At 31.9% G+C, this 23,473-nt stretch overlaps 1 protein-coding gene across 3 annotated transcripts in view; it reads left to right on the top strand.

Annotated features, from left to right (window-relative positions):
* Nucleotides 1-23,473, top strand: part of LOC122506255 (octopamine receptor beta-1R-like) — an 848,536-nt gene that overhangs the window by 184,006 nt on the left and 641,057 nt on the right. The window lies entirely within an intron of this gene.

The raw sequence follows: 23,473 nt of genomic DNA, 5'->3' as shown, positions 1-23,473 counted from the left end.
CATCCAAGTCACTGAACTCGGATCACACCATTGCCTAAATCTGCAAGGTTGAAGAAATTGGCTTGACAACAGTCAAGTGCAATGAACTTAATTTATGATTTCCCCACTAAATCGTCTCTTAATAAAATTGATTGACACCGGGAAATCGAGGCAGTTTAGTCCAGGTCGTAGTCACCTGTTGATGTAGCCGGCAGTTTGGGCCAGGCATTATCTAAGTCTGGCAAGTTAGCCGAGTTCAAAGTTGAAATATTTCTCAGAAGTTTTAAAGAGTGAAATTAAGTAAAGTTTGTTCAAGAAGAAGTGAATTTATTTGAGAAAAATACAATTAAATCGAAGTAAAAAAGAGTTGAATTGAATACATATATTTGAATAAAATAAAATAATTGAAGTGCATAATTGAAAGAATTGATGAAATAAAAACATAAAATATTGAAATTAAGTGAAAGAAAATAAATATAGAGAATTTATGAAATAAATATTGAGAATAGAGAGTTGAAGAAAATAATAAAATAAAAGAGTAAAGAATAAATATAAAGAAGTTGTGATTCATACAAAAGAATAAAAATAATTAAAGTAAAGTAAAAAATCTAAAGTCAGCAGAAAGATAAATATAATTCCAATAAATTTAAAGGATTTGTTTTAATTCCAATATATGTAAAGACAACCTTTCTTTACGAGGTTTAAGTCTCAGGTTTTGTGTATTCCTAAAGGAATATTAAAGTACTCAGTGAAAATATCAATCTAGTGACCCTAGATTTGGTATTTCCTCAATTTTCTGGAATAACCGTTTCGAGATAGACAGAGAGATAAAAACATTCGTCATTGGATTCACATTTCAAGGAAAGAATTTATAAGTAGTGAGTAAAGCATTTTGTATAAAATTACATATACTCTTCACCTCATTCACACACATACACATACTATTCTTTCATACACAAGTATAGAATTACTCTTTACTCACACCAATTTAGAGTTACTTGTATTAGGGATTTCTTTGGGTAAAATATATCTTATTTGTTTAATCTTATTTTTGCTTATGATTTAATTATTCCTAAAACTATCCTATCTTCTCTAAATTCAAGGAGTAGGGTTCTCAACCTCTTAGTTGAATCAATAACTAAGTAGAGGGGGAATCCACTACCTTTACAATTTCTTTGTCCGAAGGACACGTTAAGTTAAAGTTTATTTAAAAATTAATAATTTAAAATTAAAATTTCTAAATTCGACTCTAACACTTAAAAAGTGTACTATAATTGGGACCTTTATTTTACAGAAAACACAAAATAAATTTTTAATTTTTCCACTTTTCTTTTGAAAATATAGATACTTACGAATGTTTGGATATGATTTTATATAGTGTAGAATTTCGTACTCAGATTTGGTCCGTTTGACGTAAAACGCTCCACATACGTAAATATGAATTTTTGGTTTTTCTTTGAATTTTAAACGCTACATATTGTTATTCCTAAAGACCCTTTAGGAAGACATTTAAAAAATTGATAAAAGTTAAAACAAAATTTTTGATTTCTAATTAGATAAAAATTTTTATTGTACTACTGATTTCCTCGAAGAAAAAGGAAAAAAAATTTCGTAATTATTCGATGGATCGTTTTTGTTGAAGAGAGCACTAAGAAGTTAATAATCTTTCTTAAACGAAAGGGCAGTCGTAAGGGGGAGAAAAGAATAATTAATTTATTTTCAACGATAAATCAGTATAACAGGAAAATAGAAATATACTTGTATATATAATCTTCGTTGCTCCTGAAAAAACATTCGTTTATTTTCAGAGTAAATACTGTCACTATAATATTAGCATGGCATTTGTTGTCTAAGAAAACATATTAATACCACCATTATATTAATAATAGTGGGCGAAAAAAAAATTTGCCAAATATTCTTTTTCAATTAATATATCACTTTTATTTAAATAACTAAAAACATAATTAGGTCAAAATTAAGTAATTTCACTTCCACTTTTAAACTTTTACTTTTATTTTTACTTTCACTCTCATTTTCAAAATCATTTTCACTTTCAATAACTTTCAATTTTACTTTAACTGACTTCCAATTTTTTTCATTCCTAATTTCACTTTTATGTCCACTTTCACTTAGAGGTCTTCCATAAACCACGTAGCCCCATTTTTTGGGAATTTTGACCCCCCCCCTACCCTCATGAAGAACGCTATTACATGTATTAGCTCCGTTTTTTCCCCTTTTTCATTTCAGTTGGTACAAATCTTTTAAAACTTTATTTTTACTTTCACTTTAATAGATTTTTATTATCAATTTCATTTACATTCCCGGTAAAAAGATGTTCATTGAAAACTTATATCATTTTTGAAGTAACATGTTTTTATTCCTTTAAAGATAATTAATTTGCACACATTTATATTCTGTTAAGTTTTAAACGCATTTGAATTCTTAAAGGGTAATTCTGTGAAAGAAAGGCATAACAGCATAACTGCATTTGTCATGATTTCGAGATAAATTAATTTTAATGTTCTCTCACTTCTGTCAATTCAGAAAATCAACAGATTTGTTCGGTCTTTTGCATTTAGTATTATTATTTAATATATTTTCAAAACTCTTTTATAACATTTAATAAAACACACGATTTGATATAAATTTTGATAATTTTTCATCGGAATCATGAGTTTTATTGCACTTATGCGGTTATGCAAGTTCAGATTGTATATGAGTCCAACTTCAGACACTTTTAATGTCACAATTTATTTTGGTTTGATTTGTCATAATAAAAAAATTTTTCATACAAAGACAAATTAAACTATTAATTCGTTAGAAAAAATTATAAGAGTTTATTTAGTTATAAAATTTATTTTTTTATAAAATGTTTTTAATTTATTGAAACGAAGAAAAAATTTACTTTACTGTTCAACTTGAAGAATTTTTCAATTCATTTTTTGAAATACTTTCCAAAATTTTTTAGAATAGAAATACCCTTAAAAATTAGTACATAATTAAATGCACAATTTATGCTATAAAAAATTTGTTCCAGTTTTATTAAAATAAATATATTTCATTTAAAGTACGAAAAATGTATTTTACAAAAAACATTTTATTACAAAATTCTTATTGTTTTTATTCATAAAAGTTATTTTCATTTTTAACTATGTCAATTGTTTTTTAAGCTGAATGCAGTTATGTTATTATGCTGGTCTCCTTTTGTCAAAAACGCAATTATGCGATTGTTTTCCATTATTTTCTACATTGATAACCATTTTAATGATTTTTCAGCTATTGAACTTTGAAGAGCAATATTAAATATATACAAATCTGACGTTATCTCAAATTTGATAAAAATGTCAGTCATGCTGTTATGCCTTTCTTCCACAGAATTAGAATTGTAAACAATTCAATTCTGTTTAATACCATAAAATTTGTAATCATTACACTGTAAAAAAAGGGAGTTAAATTTTAACTCAGGGGATTCTATAAAATTCGCACCCATTGAGGAGTTGAAAAAATTAAAAATCTCATTCTAATTTCGACTCTAGAAGAAAATTCTAAAAAATTTTTTTTTATTTTTCACAAAAAAAGTTTATATCTATTTGTAACAATCAAAAAGTAAAATATTTTAAAAAATTTAATAATTTATTGTCAAAAACTAACTCTTCTGTTCGATCTGATAAAAGCAAATGGATTGTTAACTTAACAAAAGTCAATTTACCAAATGAAATTATTGATGTAACATCTCTAGGACGTAACTTTAGTACAGAAAAAAACTCTAACAATAATCAGATTATCGACATTTTAAAAAATGCCGAATATACTGTTAGTACATTGGATATTACCAACAACATCAAAGATCAGATTAGAAATAAAGTTAATAATATCAATTCCAACTTTAAAAAAACATTATGTTTACTAATTCAGATAAAGGTAACAGCATAGTTTGTGTTTATATAAATCTTTTTATCTCAATAGGATTTCTAAGTTATTTAACGACACTTCCTCTTACAAACGCCTTAATGTTAACCCTTTAAACAAACTTTGTAAGGATTGTCGATAAATTCTATATATGAAAATAAACACTAAAATATTAATCGACGTTAACATTGGCAATTTTACACGCAAGAAGCAACGCGTTTAGTATAGGCACCGCGCATCTCGCAAAATCTCTCCCACCGCGTCGAGTCTCCGAGCGCCCCACCGCCTCGCGACCAATCAATCACGCGCTACTAGCTTACATTCATTACAACTTCACTATATTACCAGAAATCCATAAAAAGGATATACTATTCCGTCCTACTGTGTCTCTTATTAATAATCCAGCGCATTTTTTAGCAAAAGCACTAGGGGAGAGTGAAGCTGGTTGCACCACGGGCAAAATGCACCATACGAGATATTTCTTACATTTCTGGAGATTTTTGAGTATTGGTCACAGATGGTGTTAGTTACACACAACACCTAACCTTATACATCGAAAAAAACCTTCCAAGAAGGTGCCCAAAAAGAAATTGAGATAAAAATTAGAAAAAATTAACTATTATAAAACCTTTATGGTAACTTAATTTAAAAATATTTTTTTTCTAATTAAACTACTTTATAATAAAAAAAATTTTAATCTACTTTTTGTTTATTGCCTTTTTGAACATGCTTAACAATATTTAATAGTGGATTTGATGTAAATTCTTTAATTATAAAAAGTGTGGTGCAAGACGCCCCACCTGTGGGTCGTCTTGCATCAATAGCGACTTTTTTTTAATGTTGTTGCCATGATTAAATCATTTTATAACGAGAAATATATATAATTTTAAATCATAAATGAGTGATTGCTTTTTTAATTTATCGTATGTAACCTATGAAATAATTGATATTATAAAAGTTATTAAATTTTTTAAAAAATGTGGTGCAACTAGCTCCACTTTATCCTATATAATGAAATTTAAAGATAATATTAACAGTCCAAAATCTCATATTGACAACATTTTTGACCTTACTGAAAAAATTAAAAATATAAAAGTTTTAGACGACTACTTATTTTTTTCAATGTCGCATCGCTTTCCACTAATGTACCTCTTGAATTTGTTGCGCAAAGTCTCGAACGTAGAGCTACATCAATCAATAATTGTAAAATTCCGTTTAACGACATCCTACATGGTATACTAAATTTCTTTACAAAAACACATTTTTTGTCTTCGGTGGTAAATATTATCAACAAATTGAAGGTACCCCTATGGGCTCTCCAATTTCTTCGTTTTATGATGATATTGTTATGGACGATTTGGAAAGCGATTGCCTTAAAAAACTTAGATTAGAACATAATTGAAAATCGATTTTCTATTTTCGTTATGTTGATAATACCATTTTGTGTATATGTTATGGTAAAAGTACAAAATTGGTAAATGTGCACATTTACCAATGTAGTTGGTGAATGTGGGAAATTTTTAAATTAATGAAAACATTTCATGCATTTACCATGCAAAATCGGTAAATGTTCTCATTAACCAGTGTTCGTTGGTAAATGTGAGAAATTTTTAAATCAAGGAAAAAATTAAACTCTGTCGCTTCCAGTCGCGGAAGAACTCTCCTCTCTCAAGGCAAGGATGTGAGCATCGAATCAGAATCTGGGGTGAAGTGTCGATAACCAACTTTAGGATCGTGTTACTAATCCCATCGATTCCAGGCGCCTCGCCTGTTTTCAATCTTTTGCCTGCTTTTTGTAGTTCTTTTTTTCTTTTTTTCTCTTTGACTTTGCAAAAACTCCAGTCCCTTCTAAGGTATGGCTCTGCAGGAGGAAACAAAGAATTTATTATCTTTCTGACCCAATCGGGATTGTCCAGGCCGGGGGTCTTTTGCCTCATCGCTAATTTCTTAGTAACGATTTTAAAAGCCAGACCCCATGGGTCCTTATCGACTTCCTCGATTAGGTCCTTCTAGCTACGGCGTCGCGACTTGCGAATCTCTTTCTTGAGGTTCTTTTTCGCCTTCTTGAAAGCCTCTTTCAGCAGGGAATCTCCCTTAGATCGGGTATATGTCCTTCTTGCTTTGAGGCATTCCTTCTTTCAGGAGGCTAGCTCCTCTGACCACCAGTGCAAGGATTTTCTTACGGGAATGGCGCCTTTGCGTGGCATTGACGCATTGCAAGCGGTGACTATCATGTTCCTCACCGCTCGCACATTCCTATCCAGACTGCTCGGCCTCTTCACCCAGCCCAAGTCCTCAATTAAAAGAGCTTCTCTTAGGGACCGGCCGAACTTTTCCTTGTCGAGTCTCTTCATATTCCACGAGGAGGTTGTGCGACTAGGAGCATCCTGTCTTTTTCCTCCTCGTGTGTCTCCCATCGAGACTGAGAACTCAATGTACCGGTGGTCACTTGCGGTATATTCCTCAGAGACCCGCCAGTCGGTTATGCGGCTAAATAGTTTAGACTCCATAGTCAGGTCGGATTTACCCAGCTTTTCTTTCAATGCTGAAGTCTCCGCAAATTTTAAGGTCTCTTCATCCTTTTTAACTATCAAGAGAATCTCCTGTTTAAAGGTTCTTCTGATATTTTTAATCACGGTACCAGTGTCCTCTGGTTTAACCTTTGATTTTATCAGCGGCAAGATACCCTCATAAGATTTTGGGTCTCTTGCCGTGATCTTTACCGCTTCCGTGGTTCTAAGCTTCAAAGGGTGTTTTGAGAGCTCTTTTTTCTCGCCTGGGGGCTTTTTTCTTGGAGCCCGTTCCCTTCTCTTTCCAACAACCTTAAAGCCGTCCTCATTGTCCGCTCCGTCTTTCAAGACGGTCTCGGCATACGTCTTACTAGGACTACTTGAGGACGCCTCTTTTGCTTTAACTAGCGACTCAGGATTAAGCTGTAGAGCATCCTTTCGCTTAATCCTCTTTTCACTTTGAGTCGCTTGTTGTGGACTCTTATTCGGGCTTCCGCCTTCCTTGGGGCGCTTGCTCACCTTCTTTGCCTTATTACAATCTGCAGCTGCTGCACTATCCAAAGTTGCAGCAGCACTCCTCGTTTGCCTTGGAGTTCCTACAGCTGGAGTCCGTGGCTCCTGATCCCTGAACGGTTCAGGGATAAAACGCAGATTCCTACAAATTGTGAAGAACGCACCCTCTAAAACCGCCACGCCATCCTGGATGTCACGACTGACGTTCTTTTGGCGTTTGAATGATTGACGCACACTCTTGAAAATTCCGGGAATAGCCAGGAACTGATTTAAGACATTTGATTCGTAGCATGTCAGCTGGCTATCTATTTGGCTCCCTTCAAAATCCTTGGAGCCATCTGCACCGACTATCGGGGCTTGCACCCGATCAGAATCGGTGGTGGGATTACCCTCTTTCAAGGTACCCACTTGGAGTATTTCATTTAAAATCTTGTCCATTACATTCATTTTTTTATTTATTTGGCCCGTGTCGAGGGAACGATCGAGCCTAAACAGGGTACTACCATCTGGCCAAGATGGGCCCTGAACCGCCTCCGTTAGTTACATAGACGTTATAGCATTGCCGGAGCATCGATGCGACGTCTATGATATCCAAGGGCACGTGAATTTCATGCATTTACCATGCAAAATCGGTAAATGTGCACATTAACCAGTGTTCGTTGGTAAATGTGAGAAATTTTTAAATCAAGGAAAAAATTATGTACATTTACCAAGTGAATCGGTAAATGTTCACATTCACCAATGTTGGTTGGTAGATATTGATATTTAATTTTGTAAACATTTTAATTTATTATTTAAATTATCCTCCAAAAACTATTATTTATTTTTACAAGGATTACTCCCATGGCATTTCGAATTGCATAACAGATTGTGTGCTTTACAGCTGCATTTTTTTGTGTTACACTTCCCCTTACAGAAACATCTTTGAAATCCTTGTCCACCAGCCAAGGATCGTAAGGATACTGTTTCCCGCAAAGATATTTCTATATCTGGGACATCGTCAGGAGAAAGAAATTTTTATCTGCAGACTGTAAATTGATTTCTGCTATAACTGTGTTTTAGTCGTCCTTCTCTAGTTCTTAAAAAATACTGCTCTTTCTCATTGACAGATAAGACTGTGGCAATTACATTCCGAGAGTCAGTTTTTGCTCTTTCCACGTCAGGTATAGGCACTTTTACCGAATATCCTACTGCAGCAGGCGGAAATTTCCCTTTTGCTAATTTTAACATCTTAGTAGCTTGCAATTGAAGTCCACTCTGCGCTAATTTTCTTTTCCTTGATATTAGCAGTTTAGTAAAATGTATTAAATTATTTGCTATTGGTGCATTTTCTGCAACCTGAAAAAAGTTTAATATTATGCATTCTAAAAAATTTATTTTACTATTATTATTATTATTTTTTTTTGCTTAGGGAATTTTGGGAAATCTGCATACAGATACCTTGGATTCCGCGCTCCAAGGTTATGTGGGGTTGGTATGATAAAACAAAAGGAAATAAAAAAAAAGAAAAAAAAATCTATAAAAAATTAAAATTAATACACTGGCCACCTACTACCAGCCTGACCCACTAAAACCGGTAACCCTTCTTCTGGAGCCCTTTACCCTCCCTCGGAACTGTCGTAAGACTTTAGCCTTCGAGGGTGGCGCTCCAACTCTGTCGCTAATGCGACCTTCTTCTTCTTTCTGCGGTTTTCCTGCGTCCGTAGTTAAAAAAAGATTAAAACTATTTCATAGTCTAAGCGGAATTTACAGCACAACAATAATTAAAAAAAAAAATTGTTTTAAAGAAGTTTAAAAAGTCAAAAGATAAAATTACAAACGGATATATAGAAAAAAGAAAAAATAAACGCGTATAAAATATTGAAAACACAAAACTGTACAAAGATGAACAAAAAACACAAACAATTAAAAAATGTATAAGGACAAATAAATTAATAAAAAACAAACGTACAAAATTAAAAGCTGTTTAAATTACGCTTTTTGGCGGCCGTCGAGATCCTTCCTCGACATAACCGAGATTATGAAGTTCTCGACTTGCCGCCAATTGTCTTCTGACTGGGTCATCAGCGATACCATGTTCTCCGGTGTAACTTGACTGTTTACACCTTGAAACATGGCCCGCCTCTCCAAGTCCCATTTCTTGCATGAGAAGAGAGTGTGCTCCGCGTTGTCCTCAGGGAACTGGCAATATGCACACACCTCGTCCTCGCGTAATTTAAAGCGACACAGGTACGAGTTAAAACACCCGTGACCTGTGAGCGCCTGAGTCATATAATAGGAAACCTGACCGTGTTTCCTATTTATCCAGGTGGCGAGTGCCGGGATAAGGCGATAAGTCCATCGACCTTTTTCCTCACCATCCCATCTTTCTTGCTATCTTTCTATGAGCCTGTGCCTCGCTTCTTTGCGGATCAGGCCCTTGCTTGGTCTTATTTCCTCATCTAAGGAACTTCTTTCTTTAGAAAAGAGAAACATTTCTTCCCTTTCCCTCGCCAAAAGATCTGCTGGTGGGACACTTGCAAGGACCTGCAAAGCACTCGTAGATACCGTCTTATATGCAGAGATGATACGCGTTGTTATCGATATCTGCGCAGACAGTATCTTTTCACAGATGGTCACACATCTTTTGCACCTCAGGGATGGGGCCCACGCTGGTGATGCATAGAGCATTTTAGCGTGGGCGACACTTGCCACCAGTCTCCGTTTGTGTTCACGGGGTCCGCCTACATTTGGCATTAACCGTGAAAAATTAGCCGCACACTCGATCGCCTTATTTGACGCCGTAGCCATGTGGTGGTGATAGTTTAACCTTCCAACCAACTCCACACCAAGATATTTAATTTGCTTACTCCACTTGACCTCGAATCCGTCTATCACGATTCGTGGGAGCTCATAACCACGTCTGTCTGTGACCAGCAGTGCCTCGGTCTTTTCCAGGGCCATTTCAAGACCTCTGGTATCCAGCCAGCTTTTTGCTAGTCGCAGACATTCGTTCACCAATGTCCCAAGAGCCTCCTTACTTTCGGCAGTGCACACGAACAACGCGTCGTCCGCAAAGCCGATGATCACCGCACCTTCGGGTAGATCCATTCGCAGAAAATCATCGTAAGATACATTCCATACAAATGGACCCACCCTCGAGCCTTGAGGAGCCCCATGCTGCATCTCTTCTTTGAGAGTGCAGGTGTCTCCCTCATATATAACCCACTTGTCGCTAAGATAATTATCCATTATCCGCAACAAGTAGGGCGGCACTGTGGACTTGCCTTTACGGAAACCAAATTGGTGATCCGATAGACTATTCTCTCCGGTCAAGTGGCTTTGCATTCTCTGCAGAACCATATCCTCTAGAAGTTTACCCATCGTATCTAGCAGGCATATAGGCCTGTATGATGAGACTTTATCTAGAGGTTTTTCACCTTTCCTCAGGAGGACTAACCTCTGTCGCTTCCAGTCGCGGAAGTCCTCTCCGTCTTTTAATACGGTCTCAGCATATCCCTGGAAGAATTTCCTGCCCGGTTTACAAGGAGGAACTGGAGAAACTTAAAAGGGCAAATCCCTAAAGCTCCTTCAAGTCAACCTGCATACAAGTAAGGATGCACAGGTGCTCCTGATGCAAACAGCTAGGGAAAATGAGGTCGATATCCTGTTCTGCAGTGAGCAGTATCAAGGAAGCGACCTCGCACCTTGGTATCAGGATAAGGCGAAGAGAGCCGCCATCAAGCTGTGCAACCCAGAATTGCGGGTTGACAAGTTCTTGGAGACAAGCAGCGGGTTTGTGTGGATAGAGGTGGCTAATATACGTATGTATAGCTGCTACTTCTCACCCAACGACCCGCTGACCACCTTCGAAGCCAATATAGAAGACCTAGAAGAATCTATCTTAATTGAGGATTCTGGTTGGGTGAGGAGGCCGAAAAGTCTAAATGCAGAGGTGCGAGCGGTGCAAAATATAATCTTCACCGCTTGCAATGCGTCGATGCCACGTCGCAAAGGAGCCTTTCCAAGGAAAAAATCCTTGCACTGGTGGTCAGAAAAGCTGGCCTCCTTGAGAAAGGAATGCCTCAAAGCAAGAAGGACATACACCCGATCTAAGGGAGATCCCTTGCTGAAAGAGGCTTTCAAGGAGGCGAAAAAGAACCTCAAGAAAGAGATCCGTAAGTCGCGACGCCGTAGCTGGAAGGACCTAATCGAGGAAGTCGATAAGGACCCATGGGGTCTGGCTTTTAAAATCGTGACTAAGAAATTAGTGACGAGGCAAAAGACCCCCGGCCTGGACAATCCCGATTGGGTCAGAAAGATAATAAATTCTTTGTTTCCTCCTGCAGAGCCATACCTTAGAAGGGACTGGAGTTTTTGCAAAGTCAAAGAGAAAAAAAGAAAAAAAGAACTACAAAAAGCAGGCAAAAGATTGAAAACAGGCAAGGCGCCTGGAATCGATGGGATAAGTAACGAGATCCTAAAGTTGGTAATCGACACTTCACCCCAGATTCTGCTTCGATGCTTCAATCTTTGCCTTGAGAGAGGAGAGTTCTTCCGCGACTGGAAGCGACAAAGGTTAGTCCTCTTGAGGGAAGGCGAAAAACCTCTAGATAAAGTCTCATCATACAGGCCTATATGCCTGCTAGATTCGATGGGTAAACTTCTAGAGAATATGGTTCTGCAGAGAATGCAAAGCCACTTGACCGAAGAGAATCGTTTATCAGATCACCAATTTGGTTTCCGTAAAGGCAAGCCCACAGTTGATGCCATCCAGGCAGTTGTAGACAAAGCCAAAGCAGGAAAAAACAAATTGGGACCTGGGAAAAAGAAGAGCTTCTGCGCGTTGGTAGCAATTGACATACGCAACGCGTTTAATTCCGCAAGATGGAAAGATCTCATCGAGTCGATGGAAAAGAAAAACATGCCGCCCTACTTGTTGCGGATAATGGATAATTATCTTAGCGACAGGTGGGTTATATATGAGGGAGACACCTGCACTCTCAGGGAAGAGATGCAGCGTGGGGCTCCTCAAGGCTCGAGGGTGGGTCCATTTGTATGGAATGTATCTTACGATGATTTTCTGCGAATGGATCTACCTGAAGGTGCGGTGATCATCGGCTTTGCGGACGACGCGTTGTTCGTGTGCACTGCCGAAAGTGAGGAGGCTCTTGGGACATTGGTGAACGAATGTCTGCGACTAGCAAAAAGCTGGCTATGTTTAATTCAAATTTATTAATTTTAAAATTTTATGTCCTCCATATGACTTCAGATTCGTAATCAGCGACCCAAGAAACCTTTAGATACTTATGCTTCATTAAAATTGATTCATATAAAAAAATTATGTCCGTCATATTGGATCCGCCATTTTGATTTTTTTAAATCTGACTTCAGATTCGTAATCAGCGACCCCAAAAACTGTAGGTAGCATACTTGTTATTCGTAAATATCTTGTTTTTTTAAATAATGATTTTTGGACAAAAATCGACGATCCTGGACCACTGTGGTCACTTAGCTGTCCATTAAAGTAGCAAGTATATTTTGTACATCTTGATTCGCTTGCTCCACCGAGCCCTGACTTTGGGAATGTCGTGGTTTTCCATGAACTATTTTTATTCCGTCCCAAAGGTTTGTTAATTCGACAATCACTTTGTTTACAAATTCACGTCCATTGTCGCTGTGCAGAATTGAAGGTGCTCCGGAAACAGTAAAAATCTTCATAAGATTGTGTGCTACTTCTACAGCTGATTTAGTTTTTAAAGGACGTAAAATTACAAACTTTGTCAAGTGGTCCTGGTAATTTAAAATAAATTTGTAATCACCGTCTGCCTGTGTTTGCAGATAAATTTAATCCACTTGACACCTTGAATTAAATTTTGATTTAAGCAAAGGTTTCACAACTATTCCTCTTTTCTTACTCTCTGTTACGGGTCACATTAGCACCCTATTATTGTTAGGAACTATAATGGCAATTTTTACACGGGTTAATAATAAATTACTTAATGTTTTATGTTATTGTTGACGGATAATTTTTTTTGAAATCTTAGAAAATATTTTAATAGTTAATAAATCAAACGATGTTATGGCCGGTTTAATGTTTAATACCACACTAAGACAACTGGAGGAATTGGACTTGTAATGAATAAAAATTGAAATAATAATTTAATTAATTAACAATAAAATTAAAGGTGAAATGTTACTCAGTAAACCTGAAACCTTTAAAGTTTTTGGTAGAGAATCCCCCTCCAAATTGACTATTGTTTCAGCCAATGGGGTGAGAATCCCTATTTTAGAGGTAGTATAGCCCTATTGTCAGGAAGTAGTGATTTAATGAATTAAAACACTTATCGTCAATAACAAAGTATATTATATCACAAACTTAAATACAATGATTGCTATTTTCCCAAATAGATTTTAGGAAACAATATAATTTTATTACAAATTTTTCATTTACTAATTATACTTGTATGTGTGACTGTAAACTGAGTAGTGTATGTGTTATGACAGAAATCAATTTTACTCACTTGATAGTTTTCTTAAGTTTTATGTAAACCTTTATTATATTCCTTCTATTTATTTCCTTTTCTTTATTATATGTATTTATTAAACTCCTTGTGTATATTTTATTTATTCTTAATCACTTTCTCTCTCTCTCTCTCTCTCAATAAATGTTGGTTTTACGTATTTTCTTTTACATAAAATGATTCTTTAGATTGTATTCACTTTGTTCTAATTATATTTATCAAATTCTATTCTCTAAACTTCACAAACGACCTATTTATTTCAGGTCTCAAATACTTTAAAAACACTCTTCACAACCTTCCCTCAGGAAGGTCTTAAGCCAACTTCCCGATTTCCACTTTACGATCGATTTCGTACACCAAAGATCGTATGAGGAAATCGTCATTTTAATTAGCAACACCCGGTCACCGACCGGTGCATTTTTGCATAGTTGCATTTTGACAGTGTCGTAAGTTTAGTTTATTAAACTTAATCACCAAGTTCTTAGATATTGTGGAACTACAATCCAAAAAGGTCAATGACTTCAATAATGTGAAATGTGTAGACGTAAAGCCACGTTATTATTGAAAGATGTGTTACATTCTTAATATGTTGAATCTTATTTCTTTTCTCTTAATAAAAATATAAATGTTTTAATGATTTAATGTTTATGTGGTTTTGTGTTGTTTAAGTTTAAGTATTTTCATTTTCCCATAGGTATAAATGTGACGAAGTCGGTTCGTCACAAATGCCCCCCTTCTTATAGGCTGACGTCCCTTGTCAGCTGCGGTTGGCGTTGTTGAAAATCCTTCCTTAAGTATGTGTAACTCTTTCGAGTTTTACAATAATCATGCCCTTCATATCTTGCTTTACAAAATATCTTCTCGGGTAACCTGGATATCATTTCTTAAAATTACGCTAATAATATTAAATATGTTAGTGTGTAAGAAGTTTGCCTAAGTTCGTTGTTTGAAGTGTTTCTCTTTTTTTAGCTACAATGTTTTGTTTTGTCGTTGATAAAGATATTTATGTAGGTTCTAGTGTTTTTAGTTTAATTATACAATTTTAGAAGAATTCTGTCGAATGTGACTTTAATCGCTGACAACGTCTTTCACTAGTATCATATGAATTAACGTAACGATGTCTACATAAATTGTATAGCGTGTGATTGTTACGATTAATGCGATTTTCTGATTTATTTTCGAAAAGAGAAGAGAAAAAAATTGTGACGACAATTCTGTTGTCACTGCCCCCCTTCTAATTAGGCTGACGTCCCTTGGCAGCCATTTCTAAATGCTTTTTGCTTTTGTTTTCTTTTCCCTTTCCAATTTTTGAGTTATAGTATAATTTTGAGTTTAGTTTACAGTAGGGGCAAAAACTAGTTAGTTTTTCGTAGCTTTCCACATTAATTTTGTATTTAATACGATTTCACCGTAAAAAGAGGGTATCTTATTTTAATATAGTTCGGCAGTCACTTTAAAGTTGTTTCTAAACTTTATCAAAGGCGTCTTAAACTGCTTTATTTGTTTTAAGTTGTAAGTTGGAAAAATGAGATTTTAAAATGTTTTAAAAGTGACTGCAATATATTTTGGGATGCTTTTTTTTGCATAGTGTTATTTTATTGTTTATGTAGAAATTATATTTTTAATGTTCTTGTTGGTTTGCATATTATCTTTGTATTTACTGTAACGTGTTTTTCAATAATTTGAAGATCTAGTGTGGTAAAAAAACTGCTTTATCTTTATTTTCTTAAACTTGTTTTTTAACTATATTACTAAAAAATAAACAGAATTTTAACCGTTTATCTTGTTAAGTGACTTTTTTTTACCAATATAGATGTTCACTTTTTTCATGATAAGTAGTTTTTCTAAATTTGAAAAGAATAATTATAATTACATTCGAGTGAGAATGTTTATTATTTAAGTATTTTTGGTTGATCCTTTTTTTGTTTAGTAATTCATGAAAATTATATTTATTTTTAATCACAACTTCTTTTTTTTAGAAGGCGCTATTAATTTTAGACGAAAAGTATACATTAAATATTTTTACTTTTAGAGATTTTAAAAAAACATAATTTTATAGTATATAAATTGAAATTTATCAAAACAAGTTGTTCTCGCTAGAAATTTATAGTTATAAACTATTTTTAACGAAGATTGTCAAATTTATTTATCTTTTCAATTTTTTTTAATGCTGTTATTCAATAACTTTACATAGGTTGCAGAATATTTTTATTACACAATAATAAGATAATAATTTTTATTTTCGCAAAATAATACTTTCATATGTTGGAATATTGTAAATTTTCATACTTTTTCTGAAAACTTCTGTTTAAATAAATTTTTTTTTGAATAATAATAAAGTATTTTTTCATATTTGTATCGATATATTATTTTTATTCATAGTAGCGAAAATAGATTTTAATTTAAGAAAATTGTCTTCTGAAATATACAAAATTTTTATCATCAAGATAAATAGTGAATTTAAGTCATTAATTAAAAAGAGTTAACAAACGCAAATAAACTTTGTAAAAGTTTTATAGTTCGATTAAAAGACGTGTAAAATTTAAAGAAAAAATGTTAAATTATTATATAACACTGTTTCTTTATAAGGTTCTTTTATAGAAAAATGTATGATTCTGATTCTTTTTATTTTATTATTAAAAAATCTGGTCAAATAGTTTTAAGAATGAAAATTTTCCAAATTGTTTCTTATGTTTTTTTCTCATTTTTTAATTTTATTTTGAGCAATTAAATGTAGTGTTTTGTATTAAAAATTTTCATTCTTTAAAAATTTCTTTGTAAGTTTATTTTAGAAATAGTGTAAATTGAATAAATTATCTTTTTTTTAAATATGAGTATAAGTCGATTTTTAAGTTCTATTCTTTTTTTTAGGCAAATAAAATGTAAAGCATGACGTTTCTTTCTAGATTCTCTCTTACAAAAATGCTGTTTAAAAAAAAGTAAACTGCATTTTTAGTTAGGAATCAATGTTTAAAATTTGTTGGGAATTTGCCTTTATATTTCTTTTAAATTGATTTACGTTTTTTTATAGTTTTTTTTTAGCAAAAAACCATAAAACTAGGTTTACGTTTTCTAAGATCAATAGTTCTTTTCTTTTTTTTAAAGAAAATTGTTCTTTTTAATCTTTTAAAAGTATATTTATATTCATATTGGGTCAGAATTTCTCAAACGGTTCACCTAAAACTAAAAAATTTTCTTTTTGAACCAAAATAGTTTTTTTACTCTTAATATGGTTAAGAAAAATCCCTGAAAATATTAACCAAAAAAAAAAATTTTTGTAAAAGTTATTAACAATTGAATTTTTTAGTACCGCTAAATTGACAAATTTTTTTCTCGTGTTCTAGTTGACGGATTTTAAAATTAAAATATGGGTTTTTTTCGTCTTGAATTGCACTATTTGAATATATTTTTTGTTTTTAAAAAAACAATTGCATTGGCATTTTTTTCAAAATTGTCTGCATCCTACAAATTTCATCGGATTTTCATAGGCTTGGTCTTAAATTAAAGGGGATAAAATTTCTAAGAGATCCCACTAAACCAATTTTTGAATTTTAAATTGTTTATATTCTTTTGATACTCAAAGTTAACAATTTTTAATATTTTTAGAAAAAATCATGTTTACTTTTTTATTTTTTCATTGCAGATGATTGGAATCAATTTTAATTAGTCCAGCATGACCACCAGACAAATAATAATGTATAATACAATTTATTTAAATTGTTGCAAACAATGTTAATTAACAAATAGATAACTTTGGTTCTTTTTTATAAACAAAATTTTTTTTTAGATATATTTATATTTATTTAAGTAATCTATGTCGATTTTGGTAAAAATTTATTTTGAATTTAATTATTACTATTGTTATTAACAATCAACAAGAAACTAGATTATTGTTCATATGATTATATGAACAATAATCTAGTTTCTTTGACATTTATAAACATTTTAGGCATTTTTTAAACATAAAATGTCTATATAATAATATATATATATTCTTTCAAAAACTTTAAAAATTTCTTAGCATAAACAATTACATTTGTTGTAAACAAATTATTTACTTTTTAAACAAATAAATGGCTTATTTCTGCAAAAAGAAAAATTATTTTTCGTATTTTAACGAGTTTAAGTCATGTAAAGCTCTACTTGATTCTTGATAACTAGATTATTGTCCTTATGATTGTTAATAACAATAGTAATTATTAAATTTAAAATAATTTTTTATCAAAATCGACATAGATTACTTAAATAAATATAAATATATCTGAAAAAAAATTTTGTTTATAAAAAAAACCAAAGTTATCTATTTGTTAACCTCTTGACTGTGGATGACGTGTATACACGTCATGAAAAAAACTGGCCAAAAAACAAAAAAAAAAAAACAAGAAAACATCTTAACGAATATTCGCAAAAATTCTTACTTGGGGGTTTTTGGGGTCGCTGATCACGATTCTAAAGTAGGATTTTCAAAATAAATAATTTTTCATCCAAAATGGCCGCAAAAAATTTTGAAAAATTTTAAAAGTGGATAAATTCTTTTAAAAAGTCTTATTTGGGGGTTTTTGGGGTCGCTGATCACGATTTTAAAGTGAATTTTCAAAATAAATACTTTTTCATCCAAAATGGCCGCCCAAAATTTTGAAAAACTTCAAAAGTGGATAAATTCTTTTAAAAATTCTTACCATTTAAACTTTGAAAAACTAATAACAGATTCGTTATCAGCGACCTCAAATACCCCCAAATAACGAATTTTAATTTTTTATATCCAATGAATTTTTCAAAATCGTGACCGCTATTTTGGATCCGCCAATTTAAATTTTAAAAAACTAATATTATATTCGTAATCAGCGACCACAAAAACCCCCGAGTAACGAATTTTAAGCGAATTCAATAATTTTTTAAAATCGTGTCCGCTATATTGGATCCGCCATTTTGAATTTTTGAAAACTAACACCGGAATCGTAATCAGTGACCCCAAAAACCCTTTAGTATCTAGTGCCATGAAAATTTATTCACATGAAGGTCTTACACATTTTAAGACCATTTTGTAATATTTTAGCTACACACTGAAGGGGTTAATTAACATTGTTTGCAACAATTTAAATAAATTGTATTATAAATTATTATTTGTCTGGTGGTCATGCTGGACTAATTAAAATTGATTCCAATCATCTGCAATGAAAAAATAAAAAGTAAACATGATTTTTTCTAAAAATATTGTAAATTGTTAACTTTGAGTAACAAAAAAAAATATAAACAATTAAAAATTAAAAAATTGGTTTAGTGGGATCTCTTACAAATTTTATCCCCTTTAATTTAAGACCAAGCCCATGAAAATCCGATAAAATTTGTAGGTTACAGACAATTTTGAAAAAAATGCCAATGCGCGCGGGGCGAGTTTAACGTCATATACAGCCCTACATAGCTGCAGTTTTTAATTAATAACTTTTTTTCTAATTGAGGCTCATTTTTTTCGAAACTGTTTTACACTCAAAGACATTTAAGGAATAGCATACAATTTTAATTTTTTTGTTAGGACGTGAAGAACATATTTGTTTATTAACATTTTATAAACAAATTATATAAAAAATTATAAAAAATAAAAAAATTTAAAAACAAAAAAAATATATTCAAATAGTGAAATTTAAGACGAAAAAACCCATATTTTAATTTTAAAATCCGTTAACTAGAACTCGAGAAAAAAATTTGTTAATTTAGCAGTACCAAAAAATTCAATTGTTAATAACTTTTACAAAAAAATTTTTTTTGGCTTAATATTTTCAGGGATTCTTCTTAACCATATTAAGAGTCAAAAAAAACTATTTTGGTTCAAAAAGAAAATTTTTTAGTTTTAGGTGATCTGTTTGAGAAATTCTGACCCTATTTATAATTGAATGGTGTTAACTTTGTTAATCTATGTTAGTATTATTGGAGTTACAATAGTTTCATTTATGCTCGAACTTTAAAGCATTCCCTTTAATGTTATTTAGTGCATCTTGTTTTAGGAACTAAAAAATAGTCGCAGATCTTAGAAGAATTTGAAGCGTATTTTAATTTGAAATTTTATGTAATTTGATCAGAGCATTAATGAAACATTTTTTTTTAAATCATTTCAACGAATAATATTCTTATATCATTATAATATTGTTATTAATGAATTTCTTTTTGTTTTTTTCAATGTAGTTGATTTGGTTAATAATAATAATAAAATTATACACAATTGTAGTTTTATATACGCGAGAATAAAATAGTATATATATCATAAAATACAATATAATAGAAAATAAATGTTAAACCCAATTAATTTATATTCATATTACAATTAGTGTATGAGATTTGTAAGGGATAAGTAAGTTTAATATTTTACCCAAGAAAATTGTTAAATAGGTTTCATGCTTAAACTACTATGACTCTCCCCCACTTGATTTTGACTATGTCTAACCTATTCCTAACCTCCCCGAGTTAAATTTGTTACGAATTTCCTCCACGTTTTATCCTGTAATTTTTCGATTTCTTCAAGGTGAGGCGAATTTGGATTGCGTTTCGAATTTCCTTTGAGGTTAAATCCTTGTTCTATAACTAGATGAACCCCTGTTTCTTCAACTAATTTTCGTAATGTTGTCTGTATTTGTAAAGTGCGAAGTTTTCTTTTTAATTTTAACTTCACCAAATCATTTTCCCGTGTGGTTGGCAGAATTTTCGTAGTAGACAATTTTTGCTAAGTTGTGGTGTTTAATAACATTACCTCCTTCTTTTTTTCTGTGTTTATAGAGTCTGCTTTCATTTTTAAGTTATGTATATCTGTTTTATTTATTATTTTCTCTTTTTTATTCGTTTTGAGTAAAATTTTATCGCAAACATGTTTATGACGTTCTTCTTCTTTCATTGTTCTTCCATTTTTTTCTTGATCTGGTTTTGTCTCGTTTAGTTCCTGACTAATTTCAGATTTTGAAATATTGTTTCCTTGCTGTGAAATTTCGTCATCATGACAACAATAATTCTTCAATTCACTTATTTCTTCTGATTCGCTTATATTGTTGCTTCTTTCCGAATTTTGCTTTTGTAAAGATTCCTTTTTATTCTCTTCCTCTTCTTCGAACACTTTGCTGTCACAGGGATGAGTTTGATTTTTCGCTAATGACAAATCGAATCTTCTAATTGAGTCCACCATTTTCTTATTTGAAAATTCTTAATTGAGGCTGATATCTTCTTCATCGTCCATAGTATCAATAATAGGATTCATATACACTGCTGTTAGTTCTTTTTCTAGAGGCTTTTTTTTATTTTCACTAGCTTTCTTGTTGCTTGATTCTTCCTTTTCTGTTGCGAACTGTGGATCATTTGCGAAAGGTGAAACACTATATTTTAGTTGTTTTTCGTCTTGTAAAAGAGTTTGGTTTGTGGTCGAATCCTTGAAACGAATTTGTGGTATGATAAAATCATGATCATATGCTTTATTAAATTTTGGACTGTTTTCTTTTAAATAATTCATTTCACAATAATCATTATTAAAAGATAGTTCCTCACAGCTCATATAAGATTCTTCGTAGTTATTATATCTATGGTCTCTATGTTGCTCTCTTCTGTAACCATTCTAAACGTTGTTGTATCTTCTGCTCACAATGTAATGTTGTGAATTCTTTTACAGTAATGCTGTTTCTGTTGTTGATTCCCTTTTTGTCGCTGTTTCCTTGGTTCATACGAGTTATATTGGTCATTTTTGTCATAATAGGTCCTTGAATAATTGTAGTTACATAGATTGATAGGTGCTGTATACATTCTGGTCCACTTCGATGCCGTCTCTAAGTACTTCTTTCGCTATTTTAAAGGCTTCTTCTAACGTCTTAGGACCTCGTGCTGTTACTATAATTTTTGTATTGCTGGGAAGTGCGTTAGTAAATTTCTTTTTAGCCAGATTTTGTAAAAAATCTATTACACCCCGAATAGTATCTTTGTCATGATCCACCCGAAGTGTGTCTTTTGCATCACTAATGTAGATCCTCACTCGATCGTATAACTCATGTACATTTTCTTCTTTAAGCATGCGCAGATTGTTAATTTGATTAAAATAATATTGGAGTGGAATATTTGGAGAAAATCTATCTTTGAGATGATCTAAGAAGTCTGTCAAAATTTCAGATTGGATATATTCAGTGCTAGCTTTTGCGTCACCTTTTAATTTACTTAGTATAGCTGTTATCACGGATGCTTCATAAATAACTGGTATATGTGACGATGTGTATGCTATTTGTTGTATGAATTCTTTAACTGGTACATTATATTTATCAAATAAAGGAATGTCTTTTTAAATTGTGCTAAAATCAATGAAAGAGTTAGTGCTTGATTCACTATCAAAGAATCTTCTTTGCGATTAATTTTCGACATTGTTTTAAATTTCAGTCCTCTGTCCGCGTAGTTCTGCTAATTCAGCATGATTTAGTAGATCTTCCGAGTGTTGGAGGTTTGCTTTCAATATGTTACTACTCATCCTTCTGTTTTATAGACTGATTTCACTAAAGTCATAATATTCAAAATTTTTGTGCTATAAAATTTTAAATAGAATTCCTAAGTTTCACAAATTTTAATTCAACCTTCGCACTGATTTGAAATTACTAATTTTGTATTTTTTTTGGTTATTAATTTCGTTTAAATATTTTTTCTCATTTGTCAGATATAAACTTTATTGAGGGAGTTATAATAAAAAAATTGTACACAGGGAATGATTACAAAATTTCATTGATGCTTACTACTCGCGTACGCGCGGCCTTGTGTTGTAATCTAACCCCGTTTTCTATTTCTACACCTTGCTACAATTCTTAAATACTGACCCAAATTTAATTATTTAATTTATACTATTTAAACGAGAAATTTATAATTACAAAATTCATTTCACAAAAATTATGTTTTTTTTAAATTTGATCGCAACTGTAGCTTACAAAATTCGATTTTTGTTTCTCTATTTTCTTCTCGAATAATTACCTACTAATTAAAGTTTCTCACGAATCTCAAATCTGCTTATTTGCAAAAAATTTATTTTTCTCTTAAAGTCAATTCTAAATTTTTTATCCCCGTAATTTCAAACTATACAAATTTCCCACTATTCTTTCAAAAAAGGGTATTAATTATTTTTTAAAATATTTATTTACCAGAGTGGAAAAGTTATTTTAAATCGTAAATTTTTTTTTTAATCCCTTCACTTGCCCAAGTGGCTACACACTTCCGGCAAGGTTAAATCAGGGAATTTGGCGCGATTTATTAAAGAAATCACACTTGTCGGTTCAAGTGTAATTACTGGTCCCCTACAGTTCGACGTTAGCGGACTGTCGCAACTACTACCCGCACTTTTCTAATTACAAGTAAAATTTTTTAAATATATCGATATCATGATTCTGTAAGAAAATTTAATATGTATTAGATATACAATACAAATATAATCACAATATAATATAAATTTAAAAAAATGAAATCTTTAATAAGAAAAGTGTGTAAGTGTTAAAAAATTTTTTTTTTTAAATTCTATTTTTTCCAAAAAGGACACACTCTACCCCAAAAATAAAGGAGGGAAATCCCACTGCTGCCACCAATTGTAATGAATTGAAATTGAAATAATAATTTAATTAATTAACAATAAAATTAAAGGTGAAATGTTACTCAGTAAACCTGAAACCTTTAAAGTTTTTGGTAGAGGATCCCCCTCCAAATTGACTTTTGTTTCAGCCAATGGGATGAGAATCCCTATTTTAGAGGTAGTGTAGCCCTATTGTCAGGAAGTAGTGATTTAATGAATTAAAACAATTATCTTCAATAACAAAGTATATTATATCACAAACTTAAATACAATGATTGCTATTTTCCCACTTAACTTTTCCCAAATAGATTTTAGGAAACAATATATTGTTTATAATATAAAAGGGTATTAATTATTTTTTGAAATATTTATTTACCAGAGTGGAAAAGTTTTTATAAATCGTAAAATTTTTTTTTAATCCCTTCACTTTATTTATAATTTTATTACAAATTGTTCATTTACTAATTATACTTGTATGTGTGACTGTAAACTGA

Source organism: Leptopilina heterotoma, unplaced genomic scaffold (genome assembly GCF_015476425.1).
Source record: "Leptopilina heterotoma isolate Lh14 unplaced genomic scaffold, ASM1547642v1 Lhet_40, whole genome shotgun sequence".
Taxonomy (NCBI): Eukaryota; Metazoa; Arthropoda; class Insecta; order Hymenoptera; family Figitidae; genus Leptopilina; species Leptopilina heterotoma.
Note: the sequence above shows the minus strand (reverse complement) of the source record. Positions and strands in the feature narration are given on the sequence as shown.